Genomic DNA, 21,592 nt, shown 5'->3' on the forward strand with positions numbered 1-21,592 from the left:
TTTAATGGGCCATTCTAGGTGGAGGGTGCCTGATAAAGCCAAATGTCATTACATCCAAATGAATGGCCTTTGGGCAATTTCACAAATGATGGAAATTGATGCAAATGGAATAAATTACATGAATTTGTCCTGACTCCTTGGATACAATAGGTTTGTAGGATGGTGTATAGATGGACAGCCGAGATCTTGCTCGGAGAAGAGCAAGAGGAGACTTCTCTTGGCCTCATACAAAGGACGCCTTCCAAGCCTATCCAGATCAACCAGCGAACTAATTTTTTCCCCTGAGTAGTTACTCATTTTCTATACCCAACACCCAGATTGGAAGACACCGGAATGATGTTTCCAACCCGGGGGGGCAACTTAACCCCACTCTCCCCATACTCTCAAATGAATGCTATTACTTTTATTAACGCCGGATGAGAATCATTCAGTAAAAGGGTGAAGGAGAATCAAACAAAAGGCATAGGTTGCGTGTTTTACAAAAATCATAAATTTACGCAAGTTTCAACTTCTGTGTAGTATGACGCTATTCTGTCAGTTAGTTATTGTAATTATCCTGGTTAATGTGGAATTCTAATATCCCAGGGCCAGGATTAAATATACAGTTCTTCTATTTTGCTCAAGCTGTGCTTCTAGATCAATTACTGGCAGGTCATTACAATATCATATTCTCTGTGGGCATATTCATATATAATGCAACTTGAGTTTTCAGTCGCCCTTAAGATGGGCTGATGTGAGACTATTCCTCATTTAACTTGCATTTTTTAATTAGATAATCACCAGAGAATGGTTATCCCACAAATCATTTTAAAAACTGGGAAGGTTTTCAAAGCTGCTTGTTCACCGTTCAACAATGAGTGGGTAAGTGCTCACAAGCACCATCCATGTGTCAAACAGGCCTCAAAGGATCACAGTGGTCTTTATATTCACTTTTAGCAACTCCGACCACTCAGCCAACCAGGCGCAGCCCATAAGCCATACTGGTTCTCCAAGGAGGTGTAAATCTGCTTTTGCAGCCTGTCTCGGAGAAGGGAGACCACTGAGCCGTGCTGATTACCCTGTTGAAGGATCTGTATTCCTCAGTTAATGGATCTTAAGAAATGTAGTCTCCTTTGGTCAAGTTCAACTCTTGGTGACTTCATCAACATATCCATGTTATTTTCTTGGCCATCAATTCAGAAGCAGCTTCCCATGGTGATCTTCCAGGGTGCTTTTCAACTTCCCAGCCTAGCCTTCACCCTGGAACTCCCGAATTGTTTCCCACCCAAAACCTGACCAGCTCCAATCCTGTTGAACTTACTTGGGATCAACAAAGGTTAGGTAACTGCTGCCACCTAGCTGGACGTGGCTCTTGCAGCAACGGTTTAAATATGAGTAAGAGCAAAAGCGCAACTTTAAACATTTTTTTGAGGATGGACCCAAAGTTATCCAGTTTTTGTAAGAAAATTCATGAATGCTTTAAACTAGTAAAATGAATCCAATAAAGGTTATGTAAAGGTAGTTTGGGGATATAATAAATAAAAAGCAAGTTCCTGTACAGATAGTTGTATACAATAATTTCCATAGTTATCATTAGATTTTATAAAAATTATTGCCTAAGTAACCAACCCAGCTATTTCATGCTGTAGTTCTTGTATATCTCCTTCCTTCTTCCTTCCTTCCTTCCTTCCTTCCTTCCTTCCTTCCTTCCCACCTTCCTTCCCACCTTCCTTCCCTCCTTCCTTCCTTCCTTTCCTTCCCACCTTCCTTCCTTCCTTCCCACCTTCCTTCCTTCCTTCCTTCCTTCCTTCCTTCCTTCCATCCTTCCTTCCTTCCTTCCTTCCTTCCTTCCTTCCTTCCTTCCTTCCTTCCTTCCTTCCTTCCTTCCTTCCTTCCTTCCTTCCTTCCTTCCTTCCACACCTTAATAATTAAGGCAACATACATGACAAATTGTTTTTAAAAATGGTTAGATAATGCCAACCAGCTGTATTTTTGTCCAGCATTGCATTAAAAAAAAAACCACGCTATTACCCTCCACCCATTGTGAAAGAGATGATAAAACTAGATTCTGCCTCTATGCTCTGCCTATTACAACCAACTGTGTATTATTTGTGTGAGTAGTTACGTATCACTTGCCCTTAATCTGAACAGAATTCTCTAAGCGTGCATTGCAACCTGCCAGATGTTTTACAACTCCCACTTCATTTCAGGTATCCCAGGCAACGGGGGGCATCTGTATGATCTAAACTCCACCCATAATGCATGCAAAAAAGGGGATGGGGGTTTGATTGCAGCTGCCATCTTGATTTTTTTCACACCCCCCCGGAATGCCCTTGCCAGGGAGGAAGAATGATGGATTTTGTTGCGTCCACAATGTGACTACCATACAATGTCCTGCACTTTACTTCGTAGAACACAGCTGGGAAGGGCAGAGTTACAACACGCAAGACCACATCTGGTACGGACTTCATGCATGGATGCTCCTTCCAGCGCACCTGCAGCAAACCTATCCGAAGGCCTGATCAATCTGTTATCCTTTCAGTGGCCAGATAAAAACTTTTCTTGCGAAAATAATAAACTTCAGTCTTGAGAATAAATCCTCCAGCACAAACAGCCCGAGACACTCTCATTGTTCGCAGCTTCCTCGGGCCGCTCCTTGGAGGGAGAGCTGTCACTCTGCCAAGGCCCGCTCATGCCAAAGTGCTGCGTGTTTTTCCATTTATATTTCTCCTTTCCCACCTTGTGTGTAATGAAGAATAATGGATCTTACCGGAATTCTCTCTATTTTCTCTTTTTCACCCTCCCAGAACTGTGGCACATTTTTCTTCTCTTTCCTCTCTAAAAGAACAAGTCCTTTATCTCATGCTTCCATGCTGTCGATGCGCAGGAGGTACAGGAAGACCCCTTCACACGTTCAGACACCATCCATGGGGAACTACCCAACCGCTATAAGTTGAGCCCTAAACTCAACGCAACGGCCACAGATGGGGTGATTCTCAAGAGGCATTTAACACCCAAAATTTGGTAACAAAGAAGAGCACCAACCATGTGGGTCCCTCCTTTCATGCATCCTTTCTTTCCAACCCCTTCTTCTCAGCCGGTTTCTGGCACCCTCTCAAACTTTCCATCAGCCAGGTTGAAAGTCCAACTTGGGACAGGCAAGGTGCCACATCTTATGAAACCTCTCGGCCAACAACCTGGCCCCGCTTTCATCAGGGTGTCCACAACTTCATTCATCAACCTCTAAGCCAGTGTTGTCCAAACTTGGCCACTTTAAGATGAGTGGACTTCAACTCCCAGAATTCCCCAGCCAGCATGGCTGGCTGGAGAATTCTGGGAGTTGAAGTCCACTCATCTTAAAGTGGCCAAGTTTGGACAACACTGCTCTAAGCCTTCTCAAGTAAACCTATATTCTAGCACAGCCTCAAAGATAAGTCGGGGGTATCTGACCAAGAGGACATCTACGGATCAAAACAGCCCTCAAATAAATTGCCTCTCTGATTCCTTTGGCGTTCCTTTCTCTGAGATGTCAGTCTTCGGGAAGACACACATTTATATAGCTGGATTTTAGTAGCGAAGGGTAAAGAAGGACAAGGCAGAACAATCCGTGTATTTACATTTCCCCTGAGTCAGATACTAGCACTCCAATTATTTAAAAATAAATGAAAAAGCAGCTGATATAGATATTTATATCAAAGCAGTCTATGAAATATCAGGAGTCTGGTAACTCTGATTTTTGGCTTCTATAGACTAAGATGGCTCTCCTCCCACAATGTCTTTCAGATTTCAAATTTACTGAATTTCTTTTAACCTAACCTCATGCTTGCTTTTCTTTCTTTCTTTCTTTCTTTCTTTCTTTCTTTCTTTCTTTCTTTCTTTCTTTCTTTCTTTCTTTTTCTTTCTCTCTCTCTCTCTTTCTCTTTCTTTCTCCTTCCTTCCTTCCTTCTCTCTCTCTCTCTTTCTCCCCTTCCTTCCTTCCTTCCTTCCTTCCTTCCTTCCTTCCTTCCTTCCTTCCTTCCTTCCTTCCTTCCTTCCTTCCTTTCCTTCTTTGGCTTCCACCCTAAAGAACGGCTCCCATTCAGTGAAGCTTACTTCCAAATAAACTGCGCTGTTACTAACATACTAGTCCTTCTATTCTTTTTCAATTTACATCCTACAGCTTATTGTATATTCCAAAAAACAGGGAGAGGTAAACCTGACTTATTACTAAGCTAATTTTTCATTTTTTAAAAAAATCCTATTAAATACCTTTAGGGTCTAAAATTAAGTCTGACGACATTCCAGAAAGGACCATTTAATATTAAAGATATATCAGATTAGGACATATGTACAACTGGATGAGTAACTTATGGAAGACCTTCTCAATTGGGAGCAAGCGGGGAGTAAAAGCTGAAATCTTTCTCCCAAGATCTGGTATCAATTATGAGAGATTTAGGCTCTTATATAAAACAGGGCCTATTTGTTTTGAATTAGTGTTGTGATTAAGCTGTCAGAATGGAGCATAAATGCAGAGGCGAGCTGATTTTCAAAATGGCACGTTTATGAATTATGCAAGTAATGCGATGGTGCAGGCCTGTCTGGGTTTTAAAAAATCTAATTGTACGCAGAAATGGAGCTAGCAGGCGTCTCTGTGCGAGAGGGGTAAAAAGTCAAGATGGTGGCTGCCGTCAAATCCCACCTCTTTTTTACGTGCCTCGCACGTGCAACATACACATAAAAGGGGCAAAGCTTCCACTGTGGACATTTTAAACTCCTCTTCCCACCATGGACATCCTTGGGAGCTGAACTTTATTTTTGTTATTATGCTTGGGTATGGCAGTGATACAGTACAGGCAGCCCTCGATTTATGATAATAGCAACTGGAAAATTTGTCTTTACGTGGTGGGGTCATTAAGGGAGGCATCACATGACCACACCTGATTTTACAACATTTTTTGTGGCGGCTGTTAAATGAATCGCAGTTCCCCGTGGACTTTGCTTGTCGGAAGCCCCCTGGGAAAGTTGCAGATGGTGACCATGTGACCCTGAGATGCTGCAACCGTTGTAAATACATGCCAATTGCCAAGCACTCAAATTTTGATCATATGGCCATGAGAATGTCGCAATGGTCGTAAGTGTGAGGACTGGGCCTAAGTCACATTTTTCAGCACCGTTGTAACTTTGAATGTTCACTAAACGAATGGTTTTAAGTCAAGGACTACCTGTACCATTTCAGAGGAAACTAGAAGCATTCTTTAAAAAATAAATGCTGGATTTCTCTAAGCCCGCCATGATGTCTGTTCAGCCCAAAAGATAACACTCGCAAACAGCATTTTTCACTGCAGTTATGGGCCTGGCAAAATCTAAAACAATAATAATTGGGCTAAAACTCCAAGCTACTTTTATTCCAACTATATTTTTCTACCTGTGGCTGTGATTATAACTGCAGTCTCCTTTCCATGAAAATACAGGTGAATAAGAGGTAAAAAAACAAAAAAAACAAAACCCAACCACCAAACTTTGGAAATATGAAGTCAAGCAAGGATAATAAACGTTGAAAGAGAAAGACGTAACCCGCCTATCTCTGCGGTCAATTACATCTGGACTTTCCAGCAGGAACAGCTCTGGTTATGTAATATTTCCTAGCTATCTCTGCATCAATGCACAAGCCCTGATCCAATGAGGCCTCTTGAGCACATCAATCCAAACTCCCATCAAACACGCCTATCAAATCAATAACTCATTTAATCCACAGAGAGATTGTCGTGATGGTATTAAAAGGAAAGGCTTGTCTGTGGATGCTGCAAGCCAAACTAGAGTACTGGTCATTACTAGCAGCTAACAAAGCATCCGATTAACTCCCCGTTCTTAATCCACAGGCCAAAGATTATACTTCAGCGGTCCACCTTATTATAGAGTACCTCTCGGTAGTCAATGGAGAACCTTCTCTTGCCATGAAGGAAACTGAATTACTTGCTTTGGGTAGTAAATTTTAGAGGAAATCCCATCTTCCTCACACACAAAGTGACTTTTACTCTAACTCCGGGAGAGGAGGTGGGTGTTACTAAGATCTTTCAAAATAGCCAGGGTGCACCTTGAAGCTTTCTTTGAGGTTATCACTGCAGTGGCACCATTGTTGAAACAGGTGGAGAACCACTTCCATATTGATCTGTGCTGCTCTTGTATGGAGGCTTAAAGCTTCCAGATCCCATGAACTGGTGATTCTGAAATTTTAAGGTTTAGTTTCCTTTTTGTAGGAAGCCATAAAAATCTGAGTTATGTGATGGAACCAAGGGGTTAGAAAACTCCTGAATTTGTTGCCCTGTCCAATTTCCTCAATCTATTACACCTCCAAAACACGGTATCCTGACCCTCACTAGGCCTCTGAAGACTTCTATCCAAGGATTTATCTTCCATGGAGCATCTTCCCAGGTTCTCCCCTGCCTCTCAGAACCTAAACATGAAGAATTCTGGCAACTTTACATTCTACTCTGATGTAAATAATGGTTGTTTTTAAAAAAGGAAGCTCTTGAGTTCCACGCCCGGTGCACAGCTCACTTACTGATTTACTGACACTTACTCACACAAAAGGCTGTGAGCATTACAGATGCGTTTTTAAACGAGTATTATAAATACCTTAGCTGTAAACCTGTTGAGTGACATCCAGGATTGTCAATGTTGGAAGAGAAGAAGCATTTCGCTCACTGAAGGGAGCTAATTCTCATCAGATGAGTCACTCCGTTGAGAACAGCTCTGCGCCATGAATGGAACTGCAACACAAATGAACCTTAATGGATACATCTCGATACCATTGATAATAGGCAGGACAACCATTAAGATGCATTTGTTACATTTTCTAACTGAATTTGTCAATAATAAATAAATAATGCTTGGGGTAAATATTTTCCCTGAGCGAAACAAAGCAAAAGCCACATGGAGGTTTTGATTGGAGCTTTGGGTTCAAAGGTTTCCCAGCATGTGGGGACAAATTCTAGGGATATATAACAGGCAATTGATAAGCACGAAGAATATAATATTGCTAATAAACCCAATGTAGTCTAAGCAGTTAAACTTGCATTGAGCTAACCTGATTAATTTTATTGCACAAATAACACTCGATCTCGGCAAAGTCTTCAACAGACGTCGATGGGAATAACCGTGGTTTCTGCAAAAGGTCATTTGACATCGAAACGCCTAAGTTGATAAATGGAAGGGTAACTGAGACCCACCTTTTGGGGGTCTGTTTCTGCTTCCCGACTCAATTCAAAGTGCGGGTGCTTTCATTTAAAACCAGCTGAGATCTGGATACACGGAGGAAAATCTCCCCCCATCCTTGAATAGTTCTGAGGAGTCTTTTCTGGTTAGGGGACTCCTGTTCCCCCAGGATTTCCACCCTGCTTTTGAACTCGACCCCCTAGAAAAGCTCCCCCAGGGTTTTCAAGACCATTTCATTTAACCTTTAGCATTCAGTTAAGTTTTCATGACTTGACTTGACTCCTGTACGTTTTATAGCTGTTTTGCTTTAATACATATAAAGGGTGATACTAAAATGTTTGAAATTTTTTTAAAAATGGATATTCTGTTTCTTTAAGCATGATTTTAAAGTTGCATTTTGAGAGCACATTTTACATTTGAGCTATGTTTAGGGTTTTTTTCACCCAAAAATCCTGAGTAAAAAATGTGTGCATGTACAGACATGCACACATACAGAGCCCTATTTAAACAACCAACAATTTGATATGTGAAATAGGTCTTCAGGGACTACACAAGGTTGTAGATTTAATAATGAAAACACTTGCCCCTTGCACTCTCGCTTCCCTCTGAGTGTACATTTGTCCTATTTCTGAGTATCTCTTAACCTACAAAGATAATGCTAAAAATGTGAAGAATACAGAGGAAGCATTCCTTAAAAACCACCATGGTGATCAGAGGTTTAAAATACAACTTCTAGGCAAGCATTGGTGGAAAAATTGCAATTATATGTACATTCAGGTTCCGTGCTTTGATTCTTGGTTTGTAATAATGAATAGGTCAATGAAAGACCAGAAGGACACCATGTCTAGATTAGGGTTTGAGACCGGAATGTGCTTTGGTCTACTGAAAGACCACCAGTGATTGCTGCTTCTAAAACTACCTCTGAAGAACAGAAAAATATGTCCTTTGTGACATTACTGAATAATTGTAGGATGATTCTGTATCTTCTTGGAATATAATGCTGATTCCAAAATACAATAAAAACAACAGCAGCAGCACTGGAGCACCACCTGAAGACCATCAGCATTGACAAAATCGCCATCAGTCAATTGCAAAAGGCAGCTTGACTTGGAACAATAAATCATCCTGTGACGATACCTTTAACACCATCAAACAACATCTGCTTTTCCCAGTCCTTGGGAAGGACTCAATAGGTGGATAAAAATGCCAAATCCAGTCTAAACAACCGGCTGACTGTGTGACCAACCATAACAACGACTAGCATAGCGTTCAACGTGGACTACGGAGACATGGGTTCAAAGCCACCACGGAGCTCCCTGGGTGACGGTGGGCCAATCATTGTCTCTCAGCCCAACCTGCTTCACCAGACTGTCATTGCTAGGATAAAATTAGGAGAAATCCCTAATGGATACCTTCCTGAACTCTCGGGGAGGAAAAAAAGCCGATATATTTGCAATAAACAAATAATAGCTTAATTAAATGCAAGAATATAAAGAGTTATATTTTGTACTTTACATTTATTTATAACTTAAGGTGTAACAGAAGACACACCTAACAAAACAGTGAATAGTGAATTTACGAGTTTACAGTATTTGCCATATTTTCTTCCAATGCTATGAAGAGATGGCAATTCAGTAGCCTAGCCTACGATTAATACATTTACATATATCATGCATATATAATTTTTGAATGTTATATTATATATTCCTTTTATTAAATTAACCACTGAGTTTTTTAAAAAAAAGATTTATGGGAATCTAGGGGGCTACAACAAAAGGGAATTGCCAGATTGGTTTACCCATTTTGGGGGTGTCCACGGGGCAGGAATATGTCAAAAAAGTCAAGATGGCAGCTGTCCATTTTGTCCGTCAAGATGACCCACTATGTTTTTAAATTTTAATTTGGTTTTCCTCCTTCTCTTTAATTCACTGAAAAGCCTAAAAGCAAAAAGTGATGACTTACAATTATACACGAAACTTAAAAGAGTAACAAGCTTTGGAAAGGTAACAAAAGTAGAACCCAGACCATCTCACACGCCCCGAGCAAACCAGGATGAAGACACCCTCTTCATCTCCTTAACATCATTAAGTCTGACTTAAATAAATCTACTTTGGAGTAGGATCCTAGCACACAAATCCTTCAAAAGAAATTACCCGTGTTGCAAAACCCTCATCCGTCAAAATAACGGACGTGTCTTTTCACCAGTGCACACCCGAGTGACACTGTTGCCAACACGCTTGCACACCGAACGCCCTTCTTGGCTGAAGAGGGTCTCCTCCTTTAGCAAAAGGCCTTCAGCGCGATTGAAAGGAAAGGGCGGCCTTTTGAAGCCGGATTCTTTTCGCCGTACCCTGAAGACATCCGTGGCTTAGGATGTCGTTTTAAATTCTGTTCCTGTTTCAGTGGACGAGGACCACGAATCGGTCAATCATTGCATCTTCTGGGCTGTTAATTTCAACATTGCAGTACTTATCAAACAAGCAAGAAAACCACGTAGGCTGCTATGTTGCCGCCCTTTCTTGACTGATTAAGCCACGGGAGTTATGCCCATCCTAGCCAGCAAACCTTAGGAGGAGGAGCTGGGGCTGTCTCAGATTTCCATCCCCAAACATTTCTGTAGCAGAAAAAAAGCAAAAGCATTGCTTTAACCACATTTTGACATCCCCCGGGGTTGGCCCACCTCTCCTTGTTTGGAGGTCTGGCTGCAACTGGCCCTTGATCCTGGCTGGTTTGTTAAGGCTTCCCTCTTAATTCCTGGATGATCCTAGTCAGTCAGGGAACACCTTGGGGGGGGGATGACGTCACGCCACCCGCTCATGCACCCAGTTTCCCACTGCTGATGCTTCTGGGCTCCCCGGTTATCTTAGTGCGCCGCAGTGCGGCTGGTCTGTCCCATGCAGCGAGCCGCATCGTACCCCACAGTTGTTGAGACGCCCCGTTTGGCTGTTCTAAAGGCAGGCAGTGAAACAGCTGCAGCGTGCCAGGACAAGAAGCATCAGCCGAGTTGCCTTGGCAATGCCCCAGACGCTGTTTGCAGGCTCTTTCAAGCCCACTGGAGGAGGCGGGGGGGGGGGACAAAAACATGGCTGTCCTTTTGGCCTGGAAAAATTTGCAAAAAAGCGTCCCCGGGTTTTGCCTCGTCTCTCCTTACGCAGCTTCTGTTAACGGCCACTTCTAAATCTCTTTAATTAAACCAACAGGGCAAAAAGATTTGAAAGCAAAAAGATTCTGTTTGGGAGCCTGAATGAGGCACTATTCACCTTAGTCTGAATCTTCCCTTCCTAACGCTTCCTTACTTGCGACATCAGTAATGCATCTGTAGGCAGTTATATTTATCCGAGGTTGATTTTCTTTAATCATCGTTAATTGATATGTCTGAATAGCGAATCCAAGAAAAACTGGCTACCGGGGTGTGTAAAACCACCGTTGAAAGAGAACATGCAGTAACCACAGTTAAGTGTTACATCTCAGGAAATTAACTACAGTTATTCCATTTCCCTTCTCTGCTCTGTCTATTGTTTAATGGAAGGAGCAAGTTTTATAGCTGTCACTCTACAGACCTGAGCCAGACAGTGTTCTTGCTTTATGCACGGCGTTTTTAATTTTAATAAAAGTTAAGCAAGAACTACCTGCCTAAAATCATTTCATATGATGGGGGGCCATATACAAGCAGTAATAAAATAAACAAGCACGTAACCGCATCAATCATGAAGCATTATATCTGCGACCGGCCCCTTTTTATGCTTCTAGAAGGAAGCAAATCCACGAACATTTCCCAAATAAAATCGCCACTACTTTCTGCAGCACACAGTAGCTCACTACATATTGCCGTTTAAACAATTAAACCACCAGAAGTGCCCACTGTACACCGATCGCAAAACTGCACGATCTGCCTCAAATCCGGACGGCACGAAGAAGAACCGAACGTGGCAACGGTTTATACCAAACCAAAATGGTTTGTGAATGGATGCAAAACCGCTTGGGCCCTCTCTTCACGGTCTGGATCTTTCTTACCGTCTTTTGGGAAGATTATCAAGGATGGGACAAAGCAATGTCCAGTCCTTGATATGTCCTTTGGACGAGGATCCCTTGCTGGCTCTTTAAGTAACGTCTCTGAGTTGAATTTGATTCCTGCTGACCACGTGGACCCAGCCACCTAGTTTCCCTGCAATGATTTGCCATGGTCTTCCAGGATGGTTGTTCAACTCCACAGCCCTGGGATTTCCCTGTGGTCTCCCATCCAAATTCTAACCAGGTCCAACTTGCTTAGTTTTTTTTAAAAGTCAGCCAAGGCAGCTAGATGCTCTCCCTAACAGCGGCCAGCTTTTTTATAAAGGCCACTGACCGACAGAAGAAAGCTGGATTTTCCTGTGATATGCTCACGATATCAGCAGGCGCTCTGGTAACTAAACTGAATCTTAATAATGTCCAATTCAAGCCTAAACAGACTAAGATTAATGTAATTTATTCATAAATCAACACGTTACAAACAGAACCACTAATGTCTTATTCTTTATTATTGCAGTTTCCAGTTTGCTTTCAGAAGCTGATTCCTTACGCTAAGATTTGCTTGCGTATCACAAACCGACGTGAATTTGTGCTGCAAATTTGTGCAAAATCCGGAGCATTTCTCAGAAATCAATCTAGCTGTTCTACCTTCTCCGTCGGACTCCTTGTTGGCCAGCTAGCTTTATAAATGCTCACAACAGAGCAAACCATGTTTATAATTGGACAAGGATTTCTTATTATTCTAATCTGCCTGCCAAAAACGTACCCGGGTGCCATGCGCAAAATGAACGTTGGCTGCTAAGATAACAGACGCACCCCATTTTCTCTTCGGATTTATACTGGATACGCTTGGCATAATGGTGCCCATCCATTCTGCAAAGCGACGAATACAATCTAACCAGATTTGGCCTGATGAAGGTTAATTCCCCTTTCACACCCATCATGTAAGGCTGGGGGAGGAGCTCCCACTAAATTCTTTTTCTGACAGCAAGAAAACGTTCAGACAGACTTTTTCAACCTGAGAGCACGTTCTTCCATTTCACACTCCTTAAACACAAGGTAACATCTGACCCATTTCTATGCGTCCATTGCAAGCTATGATGACACTGCACACGTCACAATGTCACTGCAGAAATTACATAGTTCTCATGATGGAGAAAACCCATTTTCAAAATTATTCTATCTCACTGCAGCTTAGTAGGAGACTAAAAACCCAGATTTTAAAGGTTAAGACTGCTGGGAATATACATGCACGTATGCGTGGGGATAATTATTTTCTGGGGCATACACTTTTGCAAATAATTAAAAAATGCCAAGTTGCTTCAAGAGATTCTACAGAGAAAAATACGGATAACAAAGAGCATTGTTTTAAGAATTCCCCTTGCTTTCAATCTTATAGATCATGTGGAGGATCTATTTTCACCTAACTGCGAAGATTTTGCTGGGCTCCTCAGTTCTGGAAAATGTTTTGGTTGCATCCACTGCCGTATTTTGTGTGTCCATGTGTGTTGGTGCGTCTACACTTTGGCAACGATTAAGAGGAACATTTAAAAAAAAATCTCCATCTCTTAATTTGGGGAGGGAGGGCAGCCCAAGCCATCTGCTACTTCATTTATTAAAAGTATTACTTTCCTAATAATTGCAGAAAGAAGATTTATATCCATCACCACTGAAACATACACACCATTTGTGTAACACGGTCAGTCTAGGCCTTATTTTCTTAGACTGTTTGATGCTCTTTGGGGGGGGGGGGTTAACGTACAGTGCCTTGCCCAGGAACCGAATTTCATGTACTGTACAAGAATTCTATGCATCCACATACCAGAGAGATATTCAACCATGTACAACTTGGGAACAGGACATGCAAGCCCCAAAAATTGTTCCAGGAGCTTTTAAAAAAAAGGGAAGCCTTTTCCAAACCCTAGTCCCGTTGATCAGCTATCACGAGGAGAAATGAGTGACTGGATCCAGACCCTCCTTTAAGGTAAACTGATGGAGGAGAGCTGAGCTTAAAAAAAAAAATCTGAATCACCCCTCTGTTGTCATATACCAGGTATCTGGCTACAGTGTTCAGCACAAATAGGAAAATCGATTTATTTCAGCTAGCAAGTAATACAGGGGACCTTCCTCTGTTCTGGGCCTCGTGTGCATGGGACCTCTTCACACAGAATTCTTTCTCCTCCATTGCTTGAGAGAACAACATCTGCAACACTGGCAGGTTTTCATCAAGGAAACAGGTTTTGTATTCAATCTATTTCCTTGCCAAACCATTGTAAAGGACAAAGCCATTTGCAAGGGAGTGCAGAGCCCTGAAACCCCCAGCTCTAAGCCTAAATCTCACAAAATTATACAAAGAATATAGATATATACATATACATACATGCACATCTGTATGTGTGTGTGTGTGTGTGTGTGTGTGTGTGTACACACACAAATACATACATACATATACATACTATACCCTAATTCCTGGTTGTATTTTCTTATTTTAAACTTATGTAGGATTCATTTCCTAAAAAAATTATGCAGGCTTAATTTCTATACATTTCAACAGTTTTCTGCGAGCTGAGACTGCATGTTCCACAAGCACTGGAGGATGGTATAAAACTTCAAATTTTATATAAATAATCATGGTTTTCTTTTTGCGCATCTTTTACAAACGCATGGCATACACAGCATTTTATTTCTTGCCAAATCTAGCCTTACCAAAAATTAAAGTTTAATTTAAAGTTCTTTAAAACGTTTCCTCCACCCCCCCACAAAATATTTACTACAACAAACAACGGGAACGGTACTGCCCCAAATATTGAATAATCTGCAATATGTTTTTAGACATTCAGATATGAGCAATGCCTCACATGTTGTACCATTTGACTACAATATGCTGGTATTACAAGTGCTGAAAAGTCATCGAGATTAAAGAATACCTAAACTTTTATTAGTACTGATATAGAGATGACACAGGCCTTCCGAAGCCATCCTGTTTCAGAAACCTCTATTACCTTTTATCCCAAAAGGATGTGTTATCTTGATGCCCAGATAATCATAATATGCTCCGTGATAAATATCCTTCTTATATAAGCTGTGGTTTCAATTTTAGATACTACCGAAAGAATACAGAGTTACTACAAACTAACATATCCAGGGTTTAAAGCGATCTGTGCACGAAGCAGACTTGACTAGATACCTTCTACTCATTTATAGTTTAACATTTTTGCATTTCTAAAATTAAATGTAGTAAATGTGGAAACAAATGCATCAACAATAAAAACCTGGCCTTGCTTCGTCAAACCAAAATGTTTGATGTGCCAACCTAAAGAAAAATTCTGTGTGCAGCAATTCAAAGCTGATTTTTTTTTTCAGCCTATATATTTATACATCAGTTATGCCTCGTTTGGCACATACGACAGACATCCACTTAGGCTTTTTTTTAAAAAGCTGAATTGCTTTTAGTAATTATCGCAACCTTTCCCTCCTTCCTCCCTAACAACGCGCCACACAGGCTGCTGTCCTTCTCAAGGAAAGGTGACCGTCGTGAAATGATATCCCCGAAGAACAGAACCGAATGCAACGACCCCTTCTATCGCCAGGTCTGCATTCGCACCGTGTTACGACAGCCACAGACTGAAAGCCCCGAGGTGCCAAAAGTTCTCGATCGCAGCGAGAGCGGCGTCAGAGCACGACCGGAGCGATTCAAAGCAGTCTCCTACCTGGGCAAGAGGTCCTTTGCTCAAGCCGTTTCTTCGACCGCTGCCCGGCGCGTTTACACCGCGAGAGAATCAGAGGAGGGTCGGTGGCCAAAACAAAAGCAGACAAAAAGAAGAGAGGAGAGGATTCGTGGCAATTTCAGGTACAGCGGGATTAGCCGCGGCGTCGCCGCTAACTCTCAGGAATGAAACCGTGTTATTGACCTTTGCGGCATTTTCGTAAGCGAAAGCTGGCTGGCTGGAAACGAGGTTGGCAGAGGGATGGACCCGACGCTAAGAATAAGAGCCGGCTCGGCCGCCTTTTCCTGTGGGGGGAAGCGAGGGAGGGTTAGGTGGCCGCGGGATCCCAAGGAAATCTATCGATCCCCTCCTCCGATTTGCCGAAACTTCCCTCTCAGACTTGGAGCGGGGTCTTCTGCTCCTCCGCTCTCCCGCGGGCATCGTCCTCAAGGAGAAACGCCGCCCAGCAAAACCAGAAGCCGACAGAAGCGTTTAGAGGAAGAAACCAAGCCTTACCCAGGAGGAAGAAAGACCCGGCCGCGGGGAGAGAAGCCGAGAGGGGCCGCCCGCTCGCCCGCCTCGCAGCGCTGCGGTCTCCTGCGAAAGCGAGGCGAGAGCCGCCGGGACCGCGCCGGCGTTTTGCGAGCGCACGCAGGCCTGGCGCGCGTGGGGAGGCAGTGCTGACCCAGCAGGGCTGGCGCAGCCTCTTCAGCCCCTGCCACCTCTTGCCCACCGCTGCCCACTCCCCCCCCCGGCTGCCAGCTCCCAGCAATAACAATAGGCGAGGCAGAGCGGGCTGGCATGAGAGGGAGCGCCAGAGGAGAAAGGGAAGGAGAGGGAAGCGTGTTAAGCTCGTCTGGCAGTTAACAAGTCTTGAATGAAGAATGTTAGCAAACAGACAAACAGCATGTCTGATGCATGCTAATGTCCTCCGAGTCACCAGTGACAGTTTGAATAATTCAAGAGGCGGGGGGGGGGGAGGAGGAGGAGGAGGAGAGAGAAAGAGAGAGAGAGAAGAAAGAAATCTCCCCCCTCTTCTTGCAACGCCTGGAGAAACTTTTCCCTTCGCCCATTTTGCTTGACAAAATGGAATCACTGCCCTAGACTAACTCCGGGAGGGCTGAAAACCCCGGCTCCGCTCTGCCCGCTTCTTCCATGCCCCCCCTTGCCCAGAAGCTGGCACCTGCCCTCCCCAGCCTTCCACTGCAACACCCCCAAGGGACGGGGACGGGGGGAGCCAGACAGCCCCGGGCGAAGCGAGGCGGCGGAGGGAGCGCGCCAGAAAGCCTCCGCCGCGTTCGCCCCTGCCCCTGCCCCTGCCCCGAGCGCCAAGCGCGGTGCCCGCTCGCGGCAGCGGGATGCGGCGCCCGCGGGGTCGCCCGGCCCCGTGTGGTGCTTGTTGAACCCTCAGCTGCAGGGCCTGCACGTGACACTCGTTCGGGACTGGGCCGAAAGAGCCGGCGAGGGGACTGGGACGGGCGCGGGGGCGCCGGCAGAGAGGGGGAGTTCGCCCCCGGAAGGCAGCCCGGCTATCGGGCGGCCAGCAGAGTCGCGCAGCCCCGCGGCTCTCCTCTTTCGCCGGCGCCCGCGGAGAGCAGCTGCCCGCGGCCCCGGCGGGCTGGAAGCCCCGCGCAGCGGCTCCGGCACCCGGCGGCGAGGCCCAGGCTGGCGCAGCCGAGGGCCGGCGCTGAGGAGGAGCCCGGCCTCCTCCCCGCGACGCACGCACGCACGCACCTCCTCCCGGCTCGCACGCGCACCCGCGCGGCCCCGACAGGCGTGCAAGCGACGCCGTGCCCCGCGCCCTCCGCTCGGCGGGTTGCGCTCCTCGCTTCGCCTCCCGCGCTGGCACGTCGCTCCGGCCGCATTGTGCGGCCGGAGCGGCGTGCCAGCGCGGGAGGCGAAGGCAGGCGCTTTCACACGTGCGCGCTCCCGCGCGCGGGAGCCAGATGTTGGCCGAGAGCGCCGGATTCCGCTTTCGACACGGCCTCGCCTCTTCCCTCGCGCGGCCGGGGGGGCGGAGTGGGGCAGCCCGCCCCGCCTTGCACACAAAGACCCGCCGGCCTGGCACCCGCCGGGCGCGGCGCGGCGGCATCCCCGTCGGAACCTCGGCCGCGGAGGGGGCGCTGCCGCGGCTGCCCCCTCCGCCGAGCCGGGCCAGCTGGCGGCTCGCCCGGCGCCAGCGCCGACGCCGACTCCGAAGCCGAGCGGGGCCGCACGGCCGCTCGCCGGCTGGCTGGAGGGTGCCCGCCGCTCTCCGCAGCCCCGAGAAAGGCCCTTGGCTCGGCTGCCCCCCCTCCCCGGGCGAGAACACCGTCCGCTCCCTCAGGGAAGGCGGGCGGGCGGGCGGGCGCGCGCCCGGCCGAGCGCGCGCCCCCACACTCCGCCCCCCTTCCGACGTGCCCAGCTCCGGCTCTTTCCACCCGCGGCCCCTGCGCCGCGCCTGCGAGCGACTTCCTGCCCACTGCGGCGGGGGCGGCGGGGGGTGCTTCCTCCCGGCCGCGGCCCTCGCCCCGCCGCGAAGCCCCCTCCCCGCCCGGGCAGCAGCGGGAGCGCGCCGCCGGAGACCCGCCGCGTCCTCCAAGGTGGGACGTCCTTCGGCCTGGAGGGTTCAAGTCCGGCCTTCCCGGGCGAGCGGCCAGGCGGGCCCGGGGGCGGCGCGGACGCGGCTGGCCGAGTTCAAGGGCTGCTCCGCCAGCGAGGCGGGTCGCCCGCGGGGGACTGCTGGGAAGCGGCTGCGGCGCCCCTCGCCCGCAGCCCGGGCTCGGCTCCTGGCGGCCGGGCAGGGCGGCCGGGGGAGCGGCGCGAGCCGAAGCCCGCTGAGGGCTACGCGACGGGGAAGGCCTGGCAACTTTCTTTCCTCCTTGCACTGTTGCACACCCGCGCACACACCGCTGCTCGGCGTGCCCACTTTGGCATACCTCGGCGTTTCTACCCATCCAACTGTCCTTGTGCGTCACATCTCGCCATTTCAATCAACCAATTGAAACCCCCCTTTCTTCTTATAAATAGATAGCCAATTTTTCTCTATTAGTGGATTTGGAAATGAGTGGCTCTCACGCACTTGCATACACACGCACACACACACACACACACGGGGCTTCACACGCTCCGAGTCTGATTAACTCCCCAGACCTTCCGAAACATAATTGCAGCATTCGGTCGTGGGAACTTACTCTAGGCAGACGCTTTGCCAGGGGGTGTGCAAATAAAGGTACGGCCAGTGCAGTTCTCCCCACGTTGACAGAGCGAGTGTGGGACTGTCGCCCCAGGCATTGTCGCGGGCCCGGCACAGGTCGCTGCAAGGGTTTCGGTCACCCCCTGGCCTGGCTGTCTTCACTCGGGTGTGTGATAATGTGACAGATCCTTCCCTCCGTTCCTCTGTGCCCAATTCCCCTCAAAAGGCCCCTTCGTCAGGAGTGGGCGATGACTGCCTGGGTCTTAATTCGAGGTACATTTCCACAGCCTCTCTGGCAACTCACAGGAGCCCCAGACCTGCCCGTTCTCCTCCTCCTCCTCCTCCTCCTCCCCCCAACAGAAGTTCTCCTTCGCCCTTTCCAGTCCCATAAATTTGCAGCTGCGACTATCTGGCCCCGGGTCCACCTGCAAGGCACTGCTGGCGCTAAGACCCCCCCACCTTTCCGACCAGGAAAACTCAAGTGGTAACTCCTGGCCGAAGCGAAGCACACAATGTAGCCGGTGTAACAACTAGCGCCGAGAAGGAAATGAAAGCTACCGAGCCTGACAACAATGTCTCCTGTTTTAAAACAGGCGCTTCACCAGCTACTAAAAAAAAGTCGAGCTTTGCACTTCGCCTTTCCATTAAGCTTCCTTTGTCTCTCTACTTTTTAAGTACGCTTGCTTTTCTTCTTTTTAATTCCTCCTTTCAAGATGGAGACCGTCCACAAGTGTTTTCAGTGTCTTTCTTTAGAAGAGGTATGAACATGGAAGGCCATTTAAACACGGGTTCTATCACATTTTCCTAAATGCTGAAATAATTATGAACATACTGGATTATCCAGTACATGGTCTGCATGATTATTTCGGCTGCTTTCTTGTAGATTTGTAGCATTAGCTTACACAACAATCTCCAAGGACAAGTTCAAGTCCACAATGTTAGTGGAATTGTTCTGAAATACTGATTTAATTTTTGCAAATGATGAAAAGTTAATACTTCATTATGTCACTTGTTTTTAAACCTTACGGACCTGCAAAGGTTACCTATTCCAATACCATTAAATAGCTAATATTTGGAACTTAATTTATGAACATCTGTTATCCACTAGTTAATTTTAATCAATTCAGTGTGACATTAAATATAAAACCTCATAGCAGGACAGCAAAATAAAAATATTAATTGCACTCTTTCACTTCTTCTAAAACCTTAAATTAATCCTATGATTTAGGAAGGTAGGATTAGAGGAATATTTCTTTTTTTTTTTTCCAGTAAGAATTATAACTACAAAATAGGCATCTATTCCAAACTATTCTCCAGTTTTTATCTCTTGGAATTATAGCATCCAAACATTACATTATTGTGGAAAATGAGAATAATCATCGCACTATTTTTGAAGAAATGTTGTATGCTATGAGCATTTTTTAAAAAATGAACTCACCATTTAGCAGTGAATTTTTAAAAATGGCGTTATGCTTTTTTTAAACTCTCCATTTCCTCTATTTTCATTAAGAGGTTTATTTTGAAATAATCCAAGGCACTTTCTCAGTCTTCCTATGTAAATTTATATATTGGTATCCCATAATTGTCCTAATTTAGTCTCATATGTGTAGACTAAATGCTGATTCCAGTATAACCTTTAAAATGGCAAAAAAATTAAGTGTAGCATTTTGATGTTTTGGGTTTTAAATGGCATACAAGGCTGAAGTTGCTGTTCCAAATACTGTAAAATATACATCAATGCATATCCAGTGTATAAGTCAGTCTGTCTCTCTTTTCTGCCCCCCCGGCCCGCCCTTTCCCCTGCTTTTTGAATTGATCCTCACAGTATAATAAAACATTTCAGAAAAAGTACATATAGGAAATACAGTATTTATAGGAAATACAGCAAGGTCACCATTTTCCATGCAGCTGCCAGTAAAGTACAGAAGTGGTTACATGGAAAAACTGTGACCCCAAATGTTTTAACGTTTGTGTTTCATAAGAAATTTGGCAACGGACTGGGAACCCCGTAAAGGAAGTTTAATGTGTGGGACACGTTGGCTTTCTTGCACCACTATTAATTCCTCCTGCAAGAAGACACTGGCTCGTTTTTAACAAACGGCTTAAAACGGTTTGCAATGGACAGTGTCCATATTTTGTCATTGCTTCCATGTCAACGATTAATATTAATAGCAAACTCCAAGAAGCGAAACACAGAATGAGGAGTCTAATGTAGTGAAGTTTCACCTTTGCTGGTTCCCCCTAATATTTATTGTGATCTGAAGACCTGTTTGGGGTGGCACAGAATTGAGGTGGACACGCTTAAACTTTCACACACTTTCTCTCCAGCTCTCTTCTTTCCATGAATTTATGATATATAAAATCCGTGGGGTGTCGCATATTTGCTATAATTCTGAGCCATGGAATTTTCTGCTATTACTAAGTTCCCCTGTTAGTATATTATTTTTAAAGAGGGAGCAGTGGCACCAAGACACAACTAAATCTGAAAGGATGTGATTGTCCTGCTAAGAAGGCCCCATGGCATTGTGCAATATTTTAAAATGCATTTCCAATCAATTAAGCAACAAGATACTGAATACACATTTATTTACATGGGTGCCCTTTAAACAGGGAGCTTTTAGCTGACTCGCTTTTTAGTGGAAAAAAGATGTATGCATTTCTTTCCTAAAAAAATATGGACCCCCAATTTCTCACAGTTGTTCAAAAGGAATTATATTTTTTTCTGTAAAGCTTTTACTATCTGTACATTACTTGGGGACAATGAAATATTCGGCAAGTATTTTTGCCAATGTTTTAATTTCTAGAAAAAAGTAGGTTAGAAATGAGAATTTTGTGAAGAGAAACAAGAAGGAAATATAAAATATACCTATAGATTGAGCCGTCTTTCTGAATTAAATCTTTTTCTATAGTTATGCTGATAACCTTCACCTTTTAACTGCAGATGTCTGGCAAAATTAGAAACTGGGTCAGAACTGCACATTTTTGGCCAAATTCCATTTCATCTTTCTGCAAATGTTATTTTACCTAAAGCTAGCTGTAAAAATGAAGGCATAATGGGGAAGAAGTATTGATGTATTTTGTGTTCATGGTTACCTTGTACACATAAAAAAAAACAGGCATTGTACTATAATTGGTAAACTATAACTGAAAAACAGTTTTGTTTAGGAAAACCACACACCCAGTAGTTGAAGATTATTAAAAGATATTTCCTCTTCTGTTTTTAGTGGAAAATTCCATTTTGGATCTATCTCATACTTTTATTGAAAAGTCAAGCATAATGTGTTTAAAAACTTAAGTAATATGAATTATGTGAAGTACAAAATTCCAAGCTCTCTTTATTTCTTAATGGAACAGTTAATAAAGATTTAAGTCCAACAGTACTGTATTATAGAACATTGTATAAAAGACCATATTTTGTGTCAGTAAATGTGATTTTTTTTTTCCTTTTGAGTAAGCCTCATTCATTTCAGTGGTACTACCTACAAGTAAAGATTTCTAAAAATACTTGTCCTATTTTTTAAGGAAAAGC

General features: G+C 45.0%; 1 long non-coding RNA gene across 8 annotated transcripts in view; it reads right to left on the reverse strand.

The window, feature by feature from the left end:
- Positions 1 to 21,592, reverse strand: part of LOC103058761 (uncharacterized) — a 145,137-nt gene that overhangs the window by 72,674 nt on the left and 50,871 nt on the right. For 3 of the 8 annotated variants that reach the window (XR_015797440.1, XR_015797463.1, XR_015797448.1), the window contains exons 1-2: positions 15,405 to 16,196; positions 14,892 to 15,193 (exon numbers count right to left, since the gene is read on the reverse strand). The exons of 4 other annotated variants lie outside the window; for them this stretch is intronic. This is a non-coding gene — a long non-coding RNA (uncharacterized LOC103058761). Of the gene's footprint in view, positions 1 to 14,891; positions 15,194 to 15,404; positions 16,197 to 16,622; positions 16,754 to 21,592 lie in introns of those variants that run through there. One more of the 8 variants, XR_015797452.1, reaches the window with a different exon arrangement.

Source organism: Python bivittatus, unplaced genomic scaffold (assembly GCF_059951505.1).
Source record: "Python bivittatus isolate LINGU-HERP-01145 unplaced genomic scaffold, Pbiv_v1 ctg000010_np1212, whole genome shotgun sequence".
Lineage (NCBI taxonomy): Eukaryota > Metazoa > Chordata > Lepidosauria > Squamata > Pythonidae > Python > Python bivittatus.